This window comes from Silene latifolia, chromosome Y (genome assembly GCF_048544455.1).
Source record: "Silene latifolia isolate original U9 population chromosome Y, ASM4854445v1, whole genome shotgun sequence".
NCBI lineage: Eukaryota > Viridiplantae > Streptophyta > Magnoliopsida > Caryophyllales > Caryophyllaceae > Silene > Silene latifolia.
In genome coordinates, this window is record NC_133538.1 from 171,654,349 (window position 1) to 171,670,349 (window position 16,001).

General features: G+C 35.1%; 1 long non-coding RNA gene across 1 annotated transcript; it reads left to right on the forward strand.

Annotated features, from left to right (window-relative positions):
- LOC141626949 (uncharacterized) lies at positions 1-8,443 on the forward strand. Its single transcript, XR_012536512.1, has 2 exons — positions 1-370; positions 8,087-8,443. It is a non-coding gene; the product is annotated as an uncharacterized LOC141626949 (long non-coding RNA).
- Positions 8,444-16,001: the final 7,558 nt, after the last annotated feature.

Genomic DNA, 16,001 nt, shown 5'->3' on the forward strand with positions numbered 1-16,001 from the left:
GGTATGGGTATGAAACCTTCATTTCCTCAAACAAACACATGATATGGGTTTGGTTCATTCCAAACCCATACCTCATACCTATATTGGGTGAACCAAACACTCCCTTACATTATTTCAACTGTCTCCCTTCTGCTTATTCTCTCTACTGCATCTCTCAAATGAAAACAATCGAACAATTCGGTCGATGATTTCAACATCTATGCAAATCTCACCCCTCTTTAGATGATATACTTTACTGCATTCAATCTAATACATCTCTATTGTATTTCTTTTCATTATAACAACATTCGCATGATTCAATCGTTTCCAATTTGTGTGCGAAATTGGAGAAAACGAACTATTAATGGTTGTCCGACTTCAATTGAATCAGGTAATTTATTGTTATTCTATTGAAATTTATCATTTGATCTTGCAAAAAATAGTTCAACTTGCTTGATTTTGTGTTGTTTTTAGTTCAATTTGTTCAAGATCCAAAACTAGGTAAATGCTCTATCGTTTCTTGTAATTACTGTAGCGCAATTTAATTATTTGCTTTAGCGAATCTTAAATCTAGTTCATATTTTAATGTTTGAACCTAATTTTGTTTCAGATCTAGTGTTCATCAAGTTTTAATTGCAAATTTCATACATATTGACTCAAATTTAGGTATTGAAATTCAAATTGCTATATTCTATTCCGTAAGAGTAATTGTTCTATATTAGGGATTGGGTTTACTTCTGAAAAATGTAAATAATTTTTTACTCTGATTTCTACTGTTAATATCATTGCAGAATCAGGAGACAATATGCGTTTATACTTCTATTAAGTGAGATATTTGTATGTTCTATTATTTTAGAGTAACATAAGAATTTTTAGAGTAACATCACTTGGAATAAGAAGTAATACTAGTTATTCTTTATCGTAACACTATTTTTTTTTTTTTTTACGGAAATGTAACAATATTTATTGTACGAAGTAATATTTGTTGAGATAGCTTGATTTCGACGATGAAGTAAGAAGTTTTTTCCTAGTGTATTATTTTAATTTTGATTTTTGCTTGTTTATATATTTCCACGACGGTTTAGCCGTGTTACAATAAAGATTTTATCATGTTACAAATCGTATGATAATGGTGTAACCTTGTTGTAACACCATTGTGAGAATGTTAATACACTTTTTGTGTGTGCTTATAACATTGGTATTATATTTGCAATAGTTTGGCCTGGTTGTGTACTTGTTTTACAACATTTACAAAGTATTGTTATCATTTACTTCCTCCATTCAACTCCACTCTACCTATTTGTATTTTGCACAAATATTAAGAAGGGTGGGGTTGGGTGGAAAATATTGTAAATAAATAATGGGGTATAATATAATTAAGTGGGGTATGAGTGGAAAAGGGTGAGTTTGATGTAGAAGTAGTGGGATATGAGTGGCAAATATTGTAAATAAGTAATGGGGTATGAGGACAAAATGGTCATTTGGCATTCCTTTTTAGGAAATAGGTAGAGTGGAGTTGAATGGATGAAAAAGGAAAGATGGTAGAGTGGAGTTGAATGGAGGAAGTAGAACATTTGTTGGCGTGGTTACCACCCTTGTCTGCGGACCCACTGATGTGGAGTTTCGAGATAGTTAAACTTAAAACGGAAATGATTATATTTTCTACATAAAATTCGCACAATTGAGCAAGATGGGAAAACGATAAAGCTTCAAATTGTGAGGCACTGGATTCTGTTTTCGTTGTTCCTTGTGATTTACTGATCTCATATAGTTTGATTATTTATGTCATACCTCTATCCCGGTTATTTGTTGTTCTTTTTCATTTTGGGTGTTTCATTTAATTGTTGTCCTTTCTATTTTAGGATTGCATTTGATGAACAATTTGGTCATTCACACTCAATTTCATCCACATGTCATTTAGTAATTGACCATTTCCTCTTTCCTTGGTCTTTGTGTCAAAACCAAAGGATAACAGATGACCGGGACGGAGGGAGTAGCTTTTTGTACTATGTTTTAACATATAATTTTTTTTTTTTTTTTTTTTTTTTTTTTAAGATTAAGTTTACTATTAATAAAAACTTGATATGAAAAGCGGTTATGAGTTAGAGAGAGAAAGTACGTGAGAAAGCTCTTCAGCAATGGCGAAGAACAAAACAACCAAACCTAATTCATCTACCGCTCAACAATCTAAACAAACTACAAATAATAATAATATACAATCAATTAATACAGATAAAAACAAAAATAATGATACTAATACGCCAAATATTAATAGTAATATTGGAAATTCTTCAATCGATCGAGATGCGGAAGTAGCGAAAATAAGGGCGGAGGTGATTGCGATGTTGCATAGGGCAGGGATAACCATACCAAAGAAATGAGACTGCTCCTAAGTACCCGTGGAGGAATCAAACGTTCGTAAGGAGGTGCGAACAGAACAAGTGCAACAACCCACGCCAACTAATGAAGAGGAAGGTATGATGGTTAACCTTACACTAGATGATGTTAAAGAGGAAATTGAGTACTGGTCTTTTGCGATTTTTGGATATGTCATGGGGGCAAATCCTCCATGGAGAGCTATGGAAGGTTACCTTAGGAGAGAGTGGAAGGATTATGAGATTTCTAAAATAGCATTCTTACCAAATGGATTATTTGTGGTGAGGTTTGTTACTATGGAACATAGGAAACTTGTGCTGGAAAAAGGAATGTTTCTATTTGATGGGAAGCCTGTGATTATTAGACCTTGGGAACCAAATACTAAGATTACCAAAGTCTCAGTGAAAACTGTACCTATTTGGGTGAAACTGATGGGTTTGGATTTGAAGTTTTGGGGAACAAAATGTTTGGAGAAATTGGCATCCATAATAGGGAAATTTGTTAGGGTTGATGATCTTACCTTGGATAAATCTTTGCTGGGGTTTGCTCGTGTAATGGTAGAGGTGGGCATTGATCAACATTTTCGTGAGAAAATCATGTTTAAGGATGAGATGGGACAGATTGTCACGGTGTTGGTTGAGTATGATTGGCTTCCAGTCACTTGTACCAAATGCAAAGGAATAGGACACACAAAGAGACAATGCAGGAGGGGCACTGGTTGGGTAAAGAGACCTACCCAACCAATAACACAGGGTCCTAATAAGCAGGTTTAGAGAAGAAGAGAACCAGTGGACACAACTACTGATTTAGCAGGGTTCCCTAAATTACCTCGGGTGTGCTCGGTGTGCGCTGGTCCTCAAATTGGGGAGAGTAGTCAAGTACAAAATGCTGGGAAGGAGGTTATGATAACTCCTACCAATACTCCGGGCATAGCTGATACTAGTACTATCCTCACCCCTGCAAGGATCCTGACACGGATTATCAGGCATGAATCAAGATTACAAGGAGTAAAGGAAAGTGCCTTTGTTGTGAATTACAATAAAGAAATGGCTAGTACAACACAAATGGTTGACAAAGGAGGAGGAGGGGAGGCTTCTGCCTCTCATGGGTAGTCTTGGAGTGTGGAATATAAGGGGCCTGAATAGTTTGACCAAACAGAAGGATATTACTTGGTGTTTACATAGTGCTAATGTAGACCTATTTGGGCTCCTAGAGACCAGGGTTAGACCTGGATCTCTAAACAAGGTACTTGATAGTTTTTGCAATGGGTGGTCTGTTGTGACTAATCATCAGTATCATGATGGAGGTAGGATCTGGATGATATGGAAGAAGGAGAAATATGATATAGATGTGGTAGAGATGAGTGCTCAGTTTATTCATGCCAAAGTTAGAGATATTATTAATAATTACCACTTTTATGCTACGTTTGTTTATGGATTCAATAAAATTGAAGAGAGGGTACCTCTGTGGAATGATCTTATGAGGGTGGCAGTTATGGAACCTTGGATTGTTCTTGGGGATTTTAATAATGTCTTGTATATGGATGAGAAGATTGGACTTCCTTAGAGAGTGTGAAACTATTCCGCCCAACACTATCGATAATTGTGGGCTTCAGGATATGAAGTCCAAGTCCACTGGTCTTTCTTCACTTGGAATAACAAGCAACCTAGTGCAACAAGGGTGTTTAGTAGGATTGAATGAAACTCTTGTTAATGATGAATGGATCAATAAGTGGCCTGACTATTTTGCTTACTATGCACCTGAAGGAGATTATGATCACAGTCCTTGTTTCATTCAATGCAAGGATATGAATGTAAAGAAAATTCGACCTTTTAAATTTTTCAATATGTGGACTGAGCTTCCTGAATTCAAGGTTGTTGTTGAGGAAGGTTGGAGGTGTCATGTTCGTGGCACAAAGATGTATCGTGGTCGAAGGTTGAAATTACTGAAGTTTCAATTGAAGAAGTTGAACAAAGATCTCTTTTCTGATATAGAAAAGAACTCTGACATTGCATACGATTTGATGATGAATGCTCAAAAGGAATTACAGATGGATCCTCAAAACAGGTAGCTCATGGATAATGAACATAACCTTCGTGCTAGTTATCAGATGATGCATAAAGCCAAACTGGACTTCCTGAAACAGAAGGCAAAATGTGATTGGGCTAGGGAAGGGGATGCTAACACTTCACTCTTTCATAGGGCAATTAAGCAAAGGCAAATGAGTAACAAGGTCTTGCAAATTCAGGATATGAATGACAACCTGTGTAACACTCCTGAGACTATTATGCAGGCGTTTGTGGATTACTACCAGGAACTGCTTGACTCTCAAGGAGTTTCTGAGGATGTGAATACTAACATAGTGGCCGGAGGTGTTACCTTGGATAATGAGGACTGAAATGCTTTAAACCAAACACCTACTAAGGAAGAGATTAAGAAGACTCTCTTTGATATACCTGATGGAAAGAGCCCTGGGCCTGATGGGTATTCGAGTTGTTTCTTTAAAGCAGGGTGGGACATTATGGGGGATGACATTTGTGGGGCCATCACTGATTTCTTCAAAGGAGGTCAACTCCTGAAACAGATGAATAGTACCACTTTGGTGTTGATTCCTAGGTCAAAAACCCTACTAGTGTGAAGGAATTCAGACCACTGGCGTGTTGCAATACCATTTATAAGCTCATTTCTAAAGTTCTCTGTGCAAGGATGGCTGTTTGTTTACCTAAACTGATTAACCCAGCTCAAGCAGCTTTTGTTAAAGGATGCGGTATCATGGGTAATATTCTGATTAGCCAGGATTTAGTACGCTTGTATACCAGAGCAAGTGTTTCTCCTAGGTGTATGTTAAAGGTTGACTTGAGGAAAGCTTATGATTCCATAGAGTGGAAATTTGTGGAACAAATGATGTATGCTCTTAATTTCCCCAAGAACTTCATTACCTTGGTTATGCAATGTGTTACAACCACTACATTCACCATCTCTCTCAATGGTCATACTCATGGATTCTTCAAGGGTAAAAGGGGTTTACGTCAAGGAGACCCTCTATCTCCTTTACTATTTACTCTATGCATGGAATACTTGAGTCGCCTTTTGGATACAGTGTGCAGGGGCCCTATTTTTAGATATCATCCATTATGCAAAAGGATCAAAATGACTCACTTGATGTTCGCGGATGACCTGCTTCTATTTTGTAAAGGGAATGTGGCTTCTATTTTTACCATTGTAACAACATTTGATTTTTTCTCTAAAGCAAGTGGGCTCAACATCAACAATGATAAAACTGATATCATTTTCAATGGAGTTCAGACTGATGTGGAGCATGTTATCCTGAGGAAGACTGGCTTCAAGAAGGGAAGCTTACCTTTCAAGTATTTAGAGGTAAATATCTCTCACAAAAAACTTTCAAAGGTGGATTGTGCAGTTTTAGTGGAAAAAATGGTGCAAAGAATCAATGGGTGGAATAAAACGCATTTCTTACACTGGTAGACTGATTTTGGTTAGATCAGTGTTGGAGACTTTGCATCACTATTGGTCTCAGATTTTTTTATTCCAGCTGGGGTCATGGATAGGATTAAAGCCTTATGTAGGAACTTCCTTTGGGAAGGGACTGATTGTTACTCTAAATCTCCCCTGGTTTCTTGGAAAATTGTTTGCAGGCCTGTGGTGAATGGTGGACTGGGCATCATTGACAGTAGGCTGTGGAATATTGCTGCAATTGGAAAATTGGTATGGTGGCTTGCGTCTAAAAAGGATATCTTATGGATTAAATGGGTTGATCAAGTTTATCTGAAAGGAAGGGATTGGTACACATATCAACCTAGTTTAAGCAGCTCATGGGCGTGGAGACAGATATGTCTTTGTCACAAGGAAAAACTCAAAGTTGGGTATACCGCAGTAAATGGTTGGGTAGCAATGAATGGAGTATACTATCTCTTCCGTTATGATTGGCTTCATCAGGAGAATTGGCCTAAAGTACAATGGCATAACATAGTTTGGAGCAGATTGAACACGCCTAAGCATTGCTTTAATGCTTGGCTAATTCAAAGAAGGAAGACTTCTCACTCGGATAGATTGTGCGGGATGGGCATTACGATCGTAAAACGTGTTATCTGTGTGGAATTCATCCTGAAGACCATGATCATATTTTTCAACAATGCATATTTACGCAACAATGTCATGATAGGACTCAATTGGCCGCAAATCCAGGTCGCTGGCAATGGTAATGCTCGGGATATGATGAGAAACAGGAGGATATCTCGCGTTTAGGAGGAAGCTGCTAAGTTCACTGATGGTTGCTTTACAATACCACATTTGGAATGCAAGAAATTTGTGTCGTGTGGAAGGTAGGGTACTGCACCCTAAAGTCATTCTTAGAATGGTACAAGAGGATGGTAGATTAGCGTTAATTAAATACAAATATAGCTTGATGTCTCAGTCTGAGTCTGATGTATGCTGGTGTAGACAACGTGGTCTGATGTAATAGCTAGCTGAATGTGTTGGGATTTGGCTCCTATTGATAAAAGGAGCGTAACAGAATCGGTTGTAATTGGTGATTATCCCGTTGTAGGATGTGGTTATAATATGACTTACATTTCCACCAAAAAAAAAAAAAAATTTATTTTTTGCCGATAAAGTGAATAAGTGCATCATATTGGGCATGCTATTAATAGGGATAATGCTTTTATTATATTTGGGAGTTGGTTATGATACTACATATGTTAAACATACGGTTGTTTAGTATTCGTAATTTTTGTTTGACTTAGTTGCTTATGCATTCTGTGGTCCTGATGTGAGTATACACAACCTACTAGCTTAGAACATAACTTCATATATTGTTTTCCATTTTCTCTATTAGTATAATTGTGTTACTTTATTGGTATAACTATGTTACAATAATTGTATAGTAGTGTTACTTTTAATTGTATAAGTAATGACAATGTTACTTCACACTTCTCCTGTGTTTGGATAGTAAATGTGGAGGGAAAGGAAGGGGAGGGAGAAGGAGGGAAGGGAAAGGGAGAGAAGGGAAGGGGAGGGGGAATGAAGTGTGGTTGTTTGGATACAATTTTCCTCAAAATCTTGCCCATTGTGGAGAGATTTTGATTAGCCTTGGAGAGGGAAAATTGGATCCCTCCAAATCTCTGCCCCTCCATTTCTCTCCACCCTTATTTGCTATCCAAATAAGAGATTTTAAATCCCTTACTCTCCCTCCCTTTCTTTTCCCTCCAAATCAGTCAATCCAAACATACCCTTAGAGTTACTTCTGTCATATTTATGGCCTGAACTCACTAGAAAGCTTCTAAAAAAGAGGCTCAAGTTCGTCTTTATAACCGCTTACTCAAGGTCGATATTCAAAGCATTCTTAACCCCGGTAGTTTTTGTGCATAAATGTGAAATGTTTAGTGTTTTCAAAGGGACAAGGGGTTTGACAAAAAGAGTTTCATTTGTGATTTTTTGTTATATATAGTTACTCCCTCCATCCTATTTTTTATTGCCCCCTATCTCCAAAAATTTATCCCACAATTATTGTCCCCTTTCTAAGTTTAGTAAGGAAAAGTTGTAAACCCCCAATATTGTCCCTAAATAATTTACCTAATAGTTTGACATGTATAATGAGGTCATTTTTATTTTCTTGTTTATTTTTTTTTTTTTACTCTTTATAGCCTAAAACTAGTTTCATACTACCTTTGAAGCTTAGTCTTTGGTACCTTTACTTTGGAATCATGTGCAGGGTGGAGTTCAGACATCTTGGAAACAATATGAGTATGATGCGGGTAAGAATGTGTGCTCAGTCGCTATGAATGAGATAATCCTTCAATGTGATTTCCTTTGCAACACTTATGAATTGTTTATATTAAGTGATATTATTATTTATTATGTATGTCAATGGAAAGGTTTCATATGGCTGAGATTACCTTATTATCGTAATGGTTTAGCTGTTTTACTCTAATTGTAGTGTTATGTTACTTTTAATGTTGTAATCAAGTTACTTCGATGAATATTTATGCGTTACTTTCATGGTGTCGTCCATGGTGTACCTGTGTTACTGTGAATATGTAGTTGTGTTACGCAGCGTAATTGCGTTATAGTGTTGTGCAAATGTTACGGTGTTTTGATTATTCAAATGCTATCGCGATCACTGTGTACATATTCGTACACGTATTCGTTATCACACTATTTAAACCTATCAAAATCTCGATCATATGTATTCAATTTCTCGCAATATAATTTTTTTCATTCCCACACTATAAAAGCATATCTCTTAGTAGTTTCCTTTAAGTTCTGTTTTTAATAAATACAATGACTCTTCCAAATATTTTTTTTAATTGATTTAATGATCGAAGTTTTATAACTTTCCCAAAATGTTTTTTTTTCATAAATGTAAAACATTGTGAGAAACTCACTTTAATCATCTCTACAAATCAAAATATTTCAATAAATATAATTAAAATTATACTCATATGAAAGTATTTTTCGAAATGAACGTAATTATTTACATTTTAGAATTTTTATTAAAATTTTTTTTATATAAATTTAAAATCAAATCACCGTAATTGTTATACGGAGTATGTAATTTTATAAATTTATTAAACTCTAATTAATACTTTGCTAAGATTTATCTAGCATTTATTATGTTTATATTTAATGTTCAGCTGTAATAAATATTTGTATTTAATGCTGGGTTGACACGTGGCGCATTCACAGCGCTTCAATCCAGTTATATATATATAGAGAGGCGGGATCTCGTGAGTTTGGTTCTTACGGTGAGTTGTGAGTTTGGAAAATCTAAACCATTGAATTAGAAGAAACCAACAGCTGAGAACAAACGTTCAGATCAAACGTTCATCCACTATCCCCTAAAATCCCTCTTAATTCCTATATCTCCCCTAAAATCGCGAACCCTAGAAAACTCAAAATCCCCAAATCAATTTCTCATACAATCACTAATTCAGCTAGTGATATAAATTAATTCCATTGATTCAATGATTTTGCCATAAGAAGAGCACTCCAAAATGAATCCTTCGTGAAAAGGTCATGCTTTCTTGTCAAAGGTGGGACTTTATCAGATTTCCTTGCGTCTTCTTTAACAAGACTTCGCTCTATAGCGAGTGATTGATATTCATTCGGACTAAAATCTCGTCCTAAAGAAGCTTTGGACTTTTCAATAGTGTCAGTTTTTGCAACAAGGGTCATAGACTTGCTTGATTTAGTCTGCTTTTCTTCGGATACTGGCTTTTTCAAGGGTGGAACTTCATCAAATTTCCTTGCGTCTTCTTCAGCCGGACTTGGTTCTATAGTGGATGACTGAAATTCATTGGGCTTATCGACATCTGTCTCATCCCTAAAGCAACTTATTGCGTTGCTTGATTTTTTTTTTTGGGTACATTGGTGCGAGATGCTTATGGTGTAGATTGTTTGCAGCGCGGCGGTGAACAAGGTAAGCAGCACGCGGTGACTAATTGGTGATGCGTGATGGTATGATTGTCGAGTGGTAACCAAGGCGTAGATATTTTGAAGTCGGAACGCTGCTGGTGATGCTTGAATAAAGACGGGGCAACAGGTGGTATTTCTAGGTTGTGTGAAAACTGTGGTTTTAAAATATATTCTGACCCTTTGCTGGATGTTGTCGGTGATTAATCTTGATTGAGACGTAGCCACCATTCTTGGGGTACATTCTTGGGGCCATTTTGACTGGCATGGAAACTATTCCAGGTCCTAGAATCATTTTTATGTAGATTGGTAAGGCGTAATAGTTAGTAGTAGCAGTTTAGAACTTTTTCGAACAACTGTACCCTCCACTTTTGGCTTGCTCAAAGTTGTGATGGTTATTTTTAGCCTTGTTCAAGAATTTGTTATCAAGTTCGTTGGTAGAAACTTTGTTTTGCATAAGCTATAGTCATTCAAGTAAACACCGAGAAACAAAGAAAATGTTCCCACTAAATAAGAACATTAAAATATCAAACTATGATGCATCAGTAGCCATAAATCAGATCTGCAGCATACATTGTGACAAAATTGTGATCCTCTCCATCTGCAGCAGTTGAGGAGTAATAGTTTAATATTACTCATTTTCGTTGTTGATAGTGTATTTCTATAATCAAGGTTTTGAGACAGTCTTGAAGTTTAGCAGCCTCATTTTGAGACAGTCTTGATCGTATTTGTGGAACCGGAAACATGTTAAAGACTATATTTGAGATCAAGATTGAAGCTAATATAGAAAACCATGATAACATTTACCTTTTTATATGTCAAATGTTTATAATAATGTTGGTATGAAACTAATGGCAGTATATATGTAGTAGTTGAAGGAGAGGCATAGGGTACAAGAAATGCATTGTACAATGGACAAAATGTCGAAATTTTTTGCAACTTAATTATAGAAATACACTATCAAGATTGTCTCAAAATGAAGGAGTAATAGTTTAATATTACTCATTTTGTTCCAAGGCGCTCCAACGGTTAGCCATAAATGGAAAGAAATGTTCGGAAAAAAAATCAAGGGGATGCAAACACATTGTGAATACACAATCAACACTCAAGAGACAGCAGTGTGTAAACAAAAGGCAAAATCTTCCATAAAATCTTCGTTGTTGGCAGTCTTAGTCCGGAACTCGCTCATATATTCCTCATCATGTTGCCTCTCGTGATGGTGGCTTCCACCGGTGTCGATGTCGAGTTGAGGTAAGACTGCTGGGGTGGTGTTGGAGTGCAGGCTAGGTGTTGCGAATAGGTTGTTCGAATTGACGAAGGATGGAGTTTATGGTGATGTGTGGTCTGAAGGATGGAGTTTATGGTGGTATGTGGTCTGGTTTTGTGTTGGTAGTTGCAAAAAAGTTGGAGAATGGAGAAGATTTATCATAGATTTTATCACCCAAAGTCACATGTTGTACAATGATTTAAGCATATAAGAGCAACTCCAATGGTTGCTTTTAGGGACTTGCTTGCAATTTTTGTAAAATTTCAAGCAAGTAGTTTACCATTGGAGAGGGAATGAACAAATGTAGCTTGAAAGCATTGTAGCTTTGTCAAGCTACATGCTTGACATGAAAAAAAGAAAAGGTAAATTTTTTTATTGGATGAAATTAATAAAGTGGGACCCATATAAGCTACAAAATGTTGTAGCTTTCCATTGGAGCGATGTGTAGCTGAAAAGCAAAACAGCTTAAAAAACCGACTTGGCAAATCAGGCTACAATGTATTGTAGCTGTCCATTGGAGATGCTCTAAGGGAAAATGACTTAATAGTAATAAATTGGATAATAAATACAAGAGATGGATTACACCACAATAACACAGAAATAACATTACAATAACAACATAATAACACGGGGAAAAAAAGAGTAAAGAAAAACAAAGTAATAAAAAAATCAAAGTGACACCGGAATAACATCACAATAACACCAGAATAACAATACCCACTAGAATAAGAGTAAAAAAATCAAAGTAGTAAAAAAATTAAAGTGACACCGGTATAACATCACAATAACACCGGAATAATAATAACAGTAGAATAACAGCATAATAAGTTAATAACAAGGGGAAAAAAAGAGTAAAGAAAAACAAAGTAATAAAAAAAATCAAAGTGACACCGGAATAACATGACAATAACACTAGAATAACAATAATACTAGAATAACAACACAATAACATATGGTAAAAAAAGAGTAAAAAAATTAAAAGTAGTAAAAAAAAATCTAAGTGACACCGGAATAACATCACAATAACACCAGAATAACAGTAGAATAACAGCACAATAACACGTGGTAAAAAAAAGAAAAAAAAAATAAAAGTTGTAAAAAAAATCAAAGTAACACCGGAATAACATCACAATAACACCAGAATAACAGCACAATAACAGGCGGTAAAAAAAGAGTAAAAAAATCAAAGTAGTAAAAAAAAATCAAAGTAGTAAAACAAATCAAAGTGACACCGGAATAACATCACAATAACCGCAGAATAACAGTAGAATAACATCACAGTAACATGTGGTAAAAAAAAATCAAAGTCGTAAAAAAAAATCAAAGTGACAGCAGAATAACATCACAATAACAGTGAAATAACAATAACGGCACAATAACAGCACAATAACATGTGGTAAAAAAAAAAAAACAAAAGAAAAAAAATCAAAGTAAAAAAAAAGCACAATAACTGCATAATAACACGATTTAAAAAAAAATAAGAGTAAAAAAAATTCAAGTAAAAAAAAAATCTGGTACAAAAAGAAAAAGAAAAAAAAGGTAACATAATGAGAAAATTAGAGAAAAACATAAGAGAAAAAAAAAATCAAAGTTGTAAAAAAAAGCATAATAACACGAGGTAAAAAAAGGAGAAAAAAAATGAAAGTAAAAAAAAAAGAGTAGCACTAGAAAAAAGAGAATATAAGTAAATAACAATGATTTTATATGACAGGTAAGATTAGATCTTGGCCATTTATCTCTAATATAATCTAGTGGCTGAGATTTCCAAGCACAAACTCACAACTCACCATAAGAAACAAAACTCACAAAAACCTAACTATATATATATATATATATAGATTTGGGATCCTGTGAGAACCACTAAGATAATGAGAACTGTGAGAACCACTTACAACCCTTAGATCTTTAGAAAATAAAAGGCTGAAATTAAGTCACTAAACAATTAGAAAATTGTCCAAATTAAACCATACTCCCAATCTCTTTTCTCACTCCTATTTCTTTCTCTCTCTTCTATCTTAATCGCCATCGTGTTTCTCCTTGACCTCAGCATTCATCTACAACGATTGATCGAATCCAATCTTGTTTCCTTCTTTTGCTTGCTTTGATTTTATCCTATTTCTCTTGTTTTCCCTAAAAATTTAGGTAATTTCTCAATTTAACCTTTTTTTTTCTTGTTCTTCAATCTTAATAATTTTTTATGATTCGACTTAGTTGATTAGAGTTGTGTTCCTGATTTCTTCTATTTTTTTCGTTTAGTTCCTTATTAATCTATTCAATTTAATTTGTTAATAATTTATCTATCATTATAATCTCATGTTCTGTGGTGATGATATATAATGTTAATGTATTTGCGACAACGAAGATGAATGATTACCAAGATTATAATGATAGATGAATGATTATAAGTTTCTTGGTTGTATTGTTGTTAGAAGGTATTATTGCCTTTTGCAGATATTATTCTTTATATTTTCAAATTTAGATTGATTGATTGTTTAATAGATGTTGTTATTGGAATATGTTGAATGTCATTGACTGTGTCTCAGTTACTAAAGTATCGTTGAAATTGAAATGTGTGTTGCTTGATTGTTGGATGTTTAGAAGAATGGTTTTTGCCAACTGATTCATGTCACAAGTTGTTAACTTTAGCGAGGAAAATATCCAGCTGTATTCTCACTGTAGAAAAATGTTGTTTGCTATTCAAACTTGATTTATTTTGTCTGTGAAATGCTACTAGTATATGACGGTTCCGAAAACTATAAGTAGCTGTCAAAGCTAGCACTTAACAAGTAGAAAATCTCTCTTTCAACAGTAATGTTTGTTGGTAATTTGTCAAAGTAGTACTTGGCCTTATTGTTCTGATGATCTAGAAAGTACATCAACACCAAGTTGGAAAATTTGATAGGTTTTCTAATTGATGGCCTTGCGAAATGTTCGTAATGTGATATAAAATGGACTAAATAAAAAATGGTAATATATGCGGTAAATTGCGTGTACCTCTTTGTGCTATCCTTTCCCCTATTTAATTTTTTTTTACAAAAAACAATATGACATTATAGTCTTATCATATCTTTCATATCATTCTAGCCTTTTATTAGTTTTATACAATTGTAGGTTTAGTTGCTTTATTTAGAATATCTTGATATAAAATTAACTTGTCGAGTACTCGACACTACATATGTTGAGATTGTAGGCCTAGTAGCATCATAGGGGAAAAAGTTTACTTAAGGATACCATTCCCTTACTTTAAACCCATCTCCTAAAAAGGGTACACTTTGCCCTCATTATGGAGTCTTTCTGTCTTTAGGTGCATGATAAGAAGTTGTATGTGCATTAAAAAGCTCTTTAGGTACATCAGTTAATTCTAATTTCACCCAACCCCTCGGAAGGTTAAGGGTGTCATTTTGTCCAATCGTCTTTCAAATAACTTCCCGAGAAAAGAGTTTATGGTAGGTCATTAGGTTAGCTAAACCTACCCTAAACCCTTTTCTGGCCAAACTTACGTAGGGACAATATTCACCCTAATTTAAACCTGTTCCCAATCATAAGGAAAGGGTTTAAGGTTTGATTAGGCGGTCACAGAGCCGCCTAATTCAACACTAAACCCTTTCCTATCCTAAATTGTAGGATACCCATCCCCCTTGTTTGATCTCATTCCCCTCGGAAAAGGTTCACTCTGCCCCTCTAGGGTGTCTTTTGATCTTAAGGCCGTTTGAATGACTTTTCCGAAAAATAGTTTAGGGTAATATGGGGTTGGCTAATCCTACCCTAAATTCTTTTTCGACCTACTTATGGACATACTATTTCCCCAAATTTAAACCCTTTCCCGTTCTCAAAGAATGGCAAGAGGTCCGGTGGAATACCTTATCAAGGCATGAGGTAACCTTGTGGATGCATGAAAACGCAATATATGTGCATTAAACAACCTTGTACATGCATGAAATATGTAAAACCCTTTCCCGTTCTAAATTTTAGGATACCGTCCCCCATGTTTGATCTCATTCCCCTCGAAAGGGTTCACTCGCCCCCACTCGTGTCTTTTGGTCTTGAGGTCGTTTGAATGACTTTTCCTAATAGGGAAAAAGAAAATGGTCCTACTTAAGGACACTATTTCCCCGAGTTTTAATTTAAACCTGTTTCGATAATAAGGGAAAGGGGGCGGTGCCATCTAATCCAACCCTAAATGCTTTCCCGTCCTAAATTTAGGATACTCTCCCCCCCGTTATAACGTATTCCCCTTCCTCTTTCTAGTTTTAGTTTAGTTTTGTCTTTCTGTTTTTTTTGTCTATACGTGCATGATAAGAAGTTGTATGTGCATTAAAAAGGTCTTTGGTTACATCGGTTATTTCTAATTTTAGTTTGTCCTCTTTAGGCTGTCTTTTTTTTTGGAGGACGTTTAGTTCCAATAAGTCTAACATATAATGGTGTTGTAGGTGCATGAAAGTTTGGTACGTAAGTATGTGTCGAAGACTATCCTCTTAAAAGTATTTTTCTTAAACTTTGTTTGCATGTGTATACTTATTATTTTTATGTGCATGATTAGACCATGTATGTGCATGAAAAAGTTCTCCAGTTGCATCGATTAGTTTGTTGTTATATTTACCAGATTTACCATTATTTGTTGAATATTATTTCTCTACTTTGGTTTTATACTCCATTTTGTTGTTGATTGATTGGTTCGTTGCATATTATTGTTCTTCTTTGAGGGCTGATAATTTGTGTACTTTTTCTCTAAAAATAAACCATGATTGTTGTGCTATTTGTTTCAAGACCTTCCTAAAATATGAGACAATTGTTGTTAACTTATGGCTTTTAATTGATATCTCTATCAATTTTAGGTGTTTAATGTTGAGATTTGTGTTTTGGATATATATATCGGGTGTTGGTGTTTGACTCCTTTAAATTCTTTAATATGTTCTGATCTATCTCTATGGAGCAATTTTGTTTTGTA